A 6160-nucleotide genomic window follows, 5' to 3' on the forward strand; every position below is an offset into this window, starting at 1 on the left:
TTAATTAATCGATGAGGTAAATCTTTTGCCTCCGTTTCAAAAAAAAAGTTGTGGCGTTCCAAACAGATAAAAATGAAGTATGTCCGAACTGTACTGTCAGTCAAACGCGACGTCGCTTCTTGTAGCTGAGCTTGTTGACGCCCATGTTAGAATTCCCATCCCTCATGGCGCTCCTGTAGTCCTGTCCCTCCTCTCCTACTCCAGAACACGCTACTCCGTCCTCCGAGAACCTCTCCGGCAGGGAGGCCTCCGCGCCCTGCTCGCCCCATGGGCACCCCCGCCTGTCCATCCGCGTGACCGCGCCGGCGGACACACCTGCACGCTCCCTTCCACCAAGTTGTCCTCTCCTGGTCACCACCGCCCTCCTCTAGACTGGACCCACCTCGGGAACCGGACGATCTCTTCTGGCGTTGGTAAGGAGCTCTATCTTTCCTGAATTTGGATCGATTGTTCTGTGGGATCTTTCTTTGCTACTCCCTTTGTAAACTAATAAGTAGTGATCTAAAAACCCTTATATTAGTTTACGGAGGGAGTACAAGTGATCTTTCAGTTCTGTGAAAGTTAGTTGCGGATTTGTTTTTTGCGAGATGCGCTACTAATCTAATCAATCCATTATCCATTACCATCCCAACACCAGTAGAATTACTGATACATGAATTCGGCACATATAATGTTTAGTATTTAATTTGATTACTATTACACCCTGCACACTCTCCTCTTAGAGTTTCAGTTGGCAGACGGTTATTTCTTGTTACAGAACCAAGATGATATTGCTCCTCTGATTTCTACAGATCTACAGAACATACCCACCCAGTGGCAAAATGTAGGGGATATGTTCGTAGTTACAAATTACAATCACAATAAATTACTTTGAACACAAACCCAATGGTATCAAGTTTGCATGGCATAACCTAACCCATGTATAATTGGTTTACTTACGGAGCAAAGAATGAATTTGAACAACCAAAATATTCCTGCATTTTGCAACAGTGTGCCCGTCCGTAACGGGAGAAACAAAATAATTTTGCAATGGGAGAAAAGGGCATTTCGCAATTTCATATAATCTTTGTTTAGTTACCCCTCTTCTGTCTACCACCCAATGCCAGGGCAGGAGGCAGGAGAGGCTTGCCGCAAGCCCACACCTGACACGACCAAACCTATTCCCAGCAACGCCGATCCACCACAGCCTCTTTCCCGTCAACACCGAGATTCCGCCTTGTGGTGCACCCATGCATTGGTGTCTGTGTTTGTTACTTTAATTAGTTAAACCAAGTATGCATTATTAGCGACTTGTTGATGACTGAGTCGTAGGTGCTTGACATGAACTCGTCATTCCTTGTGTGACACCCATGTCCAAACATATTCAGTTTTATCGTCATGGAAGAAAAAGAAAGATTAAATTATTTTTCTTTATATAAACAGTGTTCAGCACAAGACTACAAAAAATTGCAAAGGGTTTAATCCTTACTGTAAAAACAGGGAATCTAGTGAAATCAATTGGGAAAAGTATAAAGTACTTTTACGAACTAAAAGCTGCACTTATATGGACAATATGACTGTATTAGGAGAATAAAGATGCTGACAATGAACTATGGTGAAAAACAATTATGTGAAAACAACAATTTTCCCGCTAGATGCATAACCGTAGAGAAACATCCAATTGATTGTATCATTACTTCAATGAACTAACCGAGAAGTAGTATTACTTAAGAACTACATATATTCAAGATGAAAGCATGTACACCTAAAATTTTGTTGACCAAAACCAATAAAGCGTCAACATTTCCCGGATCCATAGACATAAGAACATACTGGATTGATACCCACACACCTAATAATTTCCTGCACTTTAGTGTGCCATTTGCAAGATATTCAACAAAAAGGACCATAAAGAGAGCTTAGCCATTCCACCTCTAGACAGTACAATCAGACCTTTAGCTTAAGCGTAATATCTGAACTGCAAGTGTAAACACGACACTCATGATAACAGATGAACATGTCAACCTACTTGCCTAGAACCAATACAGAATTGACATATACGGTCGACTTTGTTTCGTATTGAAGATCCAGACACTAAAACCTGAAAAGTAGTACAAACCAGGAAAGAACAACGATGCTGAAATTACAATCTAGATAAAACATACCATTTAACTGAACAAGCCTGCCACCTTGAGGATTCCCATGTGTCTACAGTAATACATATAAATGAAGCACTCTAGTGTAAAAACTAAAAAAGATAAATTGGATCTCAAATTCTTTGTGTCTTGACATCAGGAAAGGAAACTAAGGAATGGTGCGGTCAAATATAGAAATTCAATATAGAAAGAATCACTGTTGTAAGTCCATTTATTGTAGCAGTTAGGCTGATGTGCAGGATCAATCAGCTAAAACTCGCAGTCGAGGGCCTACTTGACCAGCTTTCCAGCAAGCGTCGCATCTTGGATGCACGGCTGGGCGAGGCAGTACTGTCATGGGTTGAGCAGTTAATTAGAATTTTCTTTAAACAATAAGAGATCGAACAGTCTATGTATAATTATTCAAGGAAAGTCTGTTGAGCAGTTAATACAGGCTACACATCAAACTACAATGCATCCACAGTATATGACAACCAAAGACATTCGCATAATCTGGAAGACAACCATGCTATCATATTGATGAAGCAGGGAAGAAAACATAAGAAATCTGAACTCACATCATTATACTGTTTAGGCTTCGCTTCCTTCTTTCTACCACGTCCTTTTTTCAGCTCTTCTACGGGTTCATCTTCATCTTTCACTTCAACAACTTTCTTTGACAGATAACACCAACAATGTCAGCAACCAAGATGAAAATAGGCAAAACATTGTTCAGCACACAGTGAGAGACATAACCAAGGTACATTTGTGATCTGATCAATTGTTTCAAGTAGAAATTCAGAATAGAGGTGTTTCTTTGTCAGCAGATCATCCAACTTGCCTTCAGATCAAAAGCCTCCTACCTTGCAGCTTCTCTTTCCGGCCTTCTCTTCTACCAATACCTTGCACTAGGCCTGACACAAACATAGAGATGGGGACTGGCACGAGGGGGTGCCGCAGGGCTGGTTTCCTGGATCGGCTGCTCGGTGTGGACGCCCGCCTCAGCCTACCTGCCTTTTTCCGTACCATTGATGATATTTCTCCTGCCGACCACGACGAAACCATCGATCTGTCAAGACAAACATAAACTGATAATCTGAACCTTGTACCAATTACTCACTGATAAACACAATGTACCAGATGGCAAAGGCATCCAGAAAAATCATTCGCCTTCATGCACGTGCAGTGCAATTCATAACTGCGATTTATTCCCCATCATGTGCTTGAAGGCATAATATTACATTTAGACTAAAAGGACATGCAACTTTGTTTTCATCAAGTAACTGAATGATGTCAATTCTAGACCGCATGTTTCTTCGGTTCAAGAACAACCAACACCAAGGGAGTTCAGCAAAGATTCTATATAACATTATCAAAAGATCAGTCCTAGCCTTTTCAAGTGGAACAAATATGAATGTTGCAGGAAAAAGGTTCAGTAACAAAAAGAGATTGTATTTTACCTTGAAAAATTGGGATCCTGTATGTCAACTGCGTTGAACGGATCATGGAATAAATAGATGTTAGCATACTGATACAATGCTCGGGCTATCCGAGTCCTTTGCTTCTGCCAGGCACTAAGAGTGCAGACTCACTCTCCAATGATTTCTGATCTCCAAGTCTTTCTTTAGCGAACACCACTCAAGGAGCCTTCCATACTTCTCCCTCTCCATCGTCTTGCCGAGCAGTATGTTGTCCTGAATTTTGTCGCTTTGTATCCATGCAGTCTGGCTGACATATGGCATTGTTCTGCAAGTCTTGGCCTCTCCTAATAGCTTTGGAACCATACCATTCAAGAGAGCAAACTTGATTTTCCAGAGCCGGCCGTCCCACAGACTGCAACATGCAGGCCTTGCTGAGCTTGAAAATTCAGATCCTTCAGCGTTGGTATCTCAGGTGAGCCATCCCAGAAGAAGCACCCATTACTGACCTCTTGCAACATTGGAGCTACCACTTGGTAGCCTCTGCATATAATCCACCGACAACTCCTCAAGGCATATGAGAACATCTGGATTATCCTGAGATGATAAAGCTAACATAAAGCAGATTGCCATTCTGCAATAATTGAAATCAAGACTATATCCTAGCTAATTAGCATGCTGTAAAGAAGAAGAAAATCCGCTAAAATTAAAGGGCCACTGATCTAGATGGATGAGATGTTGGTGGAGGTACTGGCTGGCCAGCGGCGAGTGAGCAGGCGGAGGTGTGTCCTCCATGGCCGCTGCCCATGGCATGCAAGTGGTTTAGAGCGGGGCTGCAGCAGATGGCGCAGGCGACGTGCAGCCACGGTGCTGCACGGGCGAGGTGAGGGAGACGTGGGGGGAGGCGTAGGGGATGGCGGCCGAGATCTGTGAGGCCGGTCGTGGCCGAGACCGGAGCTAGGTTTAAGGAGGGGCCATGGATCGAGGCGAGCTCGATGGGGCCGAGAGAGAAGGAGTAGAACGGAGATGAAAGGAGGGAGCAGGCGGGCTGAGGGGAGATCACTGGCGTGGCCCTCATCGGAGGAGGGCGGTCTCCAGCGAGAGGCCGCGCCGGGCGGCGTAGAGGGGATTTTTTAGTCGGGGCAGAGGGGAAATTGGGGAAGGATCGCGGGTTGAACACTATAAAATACAGGTTTTTTTTATAAAAACGAAGCGTTTTCTCAGATCCACTTACAAAGGGACTGCGGGTTCAGTTACCAAGGATTACAGGGACATTTCTGTAAAAAGGGCGACGGACGACCAGAAGCAATGTGTGGTTTATTATTAGGGAGAGAGGGAGAGAAGTTTGCCTTAAGAAGGCTAGCACAAACTGGGATATAGATTGAAAGAGGTGCAAGCCTCCTGCCAGGGATCCTCCTAAACTACTCTTGGTCGTCGTCAGTGGGCTGCACGTAGTAGTAGGCACCTCCGGTGTAGTAGGGGTCGTTGTCAACGATGGCGTCTTGCTCCTGGACTCCAACGTCTGGTCGCAGCAATCGGGTATAGAAAGAGGGAAAAGGGGGACGAAAGCAACCGTGAGTACTCATCCAAAGTACTCGCAAGCAAGGAGCTACACTACATATGTATGCATTGGTATCAAATGGAAAAAGGGGTAACATATGTGGAATGAACTGCAGAAAGCCCGAATAAGAGGGGGATAGCTAGTCATATCGAAGACTACGCTTCTGGTAACCTCCATCTTGCAGCAGAAGAAGAGAGTAGATGGTAAGTTCACCAAGTAGCATCGCATAGCATAATCCTACCCGGTGATCCTCCCCTCGTCGCCCTATGAGAGAGCGATCACCGGTTGTATCTGGCACTTGGAAGGGTGTGTTTTATTAAGTATCCGGTTCTAGTTGTCATAAGGTCAAGGTACAGATCCAAGTTGTCCTGTTACCGAAGATCACGGCTATTCGAATAGATTAACTTCCCTGCAGGGGTGCACCACATTTCCCAACACGCTTGATCCCCTTTGTCCGGACACATTTGTCGGGGTCATGCCCGGCCTCGGAAGATCAACACGTCGCAGCCCTACCTAGGCACAACAAAGAGGTCAGCATGTCGGTCTAAATCCTATGGCGCAGGGGTCTGGGCCCATCGCCCATTGCACACCTGCACGTTGCGTACGCGGCCTGTGAGCAGACCTAGCCTCCTTTATACAAGAGCAGGCATTCCAGTCCAACCCGGCGCGCGCCGCTCAGTCGCTGACATCACGAAGGCTTCGACTGATACCACGACGTCGAGTGCCCATAACTGTTCCCACGTAGTTGGTTAGTGCGTATAAGCTAGTAGCCAGACTCAAATCAAATACCCAGATCTCGTTAAGCGTGTTATTTTGAAGTAACCGCGAACGCCGACCAAGGCCAGGCCCACCTCTCACCTAGGTGGTCTCAACCTGCCCTATCGCTCCGCCACAAAGTAACAGTTGGGGGCCGTCGGGAACCCAGGCCCACCACTACCGGGATGGAACCACCCGTCCTTTCATCCCCCACACCGGAATCACTCGCGGGTACTCTACGAGCCGACCCGACTTTAGTCACCACATGTATCATATATCATTTATGTAAGTATATACCCGTGTTCACCTCC

The 6160-nt window shown here is 45.5% G+C and overlaps 1 long non-coding RNA gene across 1 annotated transcript; it reads right to left on the reverse strand.

Moving 5' to 3' along the window:
* Window positions 1-2221: 2221 nt before the first annotated feature.
* LOC123060268 (uncharacterized) lies at window positions 2222-4685 on the reverse strand. The gene is made up of 3 exons (XR_006427836.1): window positions 3575-4685; window positions 2693-3183; window positions 2222-2465 (listed from the first exon to the last, which is right to left on the reverse strand). It is a non-coding gene; the product is annotated as an uncharacterized lncRNA (long non-coding RNA).
* Window positions 4686-6160: the final 1475 nt, after the last annotated feature.

This window comes from Triticum aestivum, chromosome 3A, assembly GCF_018294505.1.
Source record: "Triticum aestivum cultivar Chinese Spring chromosome 3A, IWGSC CS RefSeq v2.1, whole genome shotgun sequence".
Taxonomy (NCBI): domain Eukaryota; kingdom Viridiplantae; phylum Streptophyta; class Magnoliopsida; order Poales; family Poaceae; genus Triticum; species Triticum aestivum.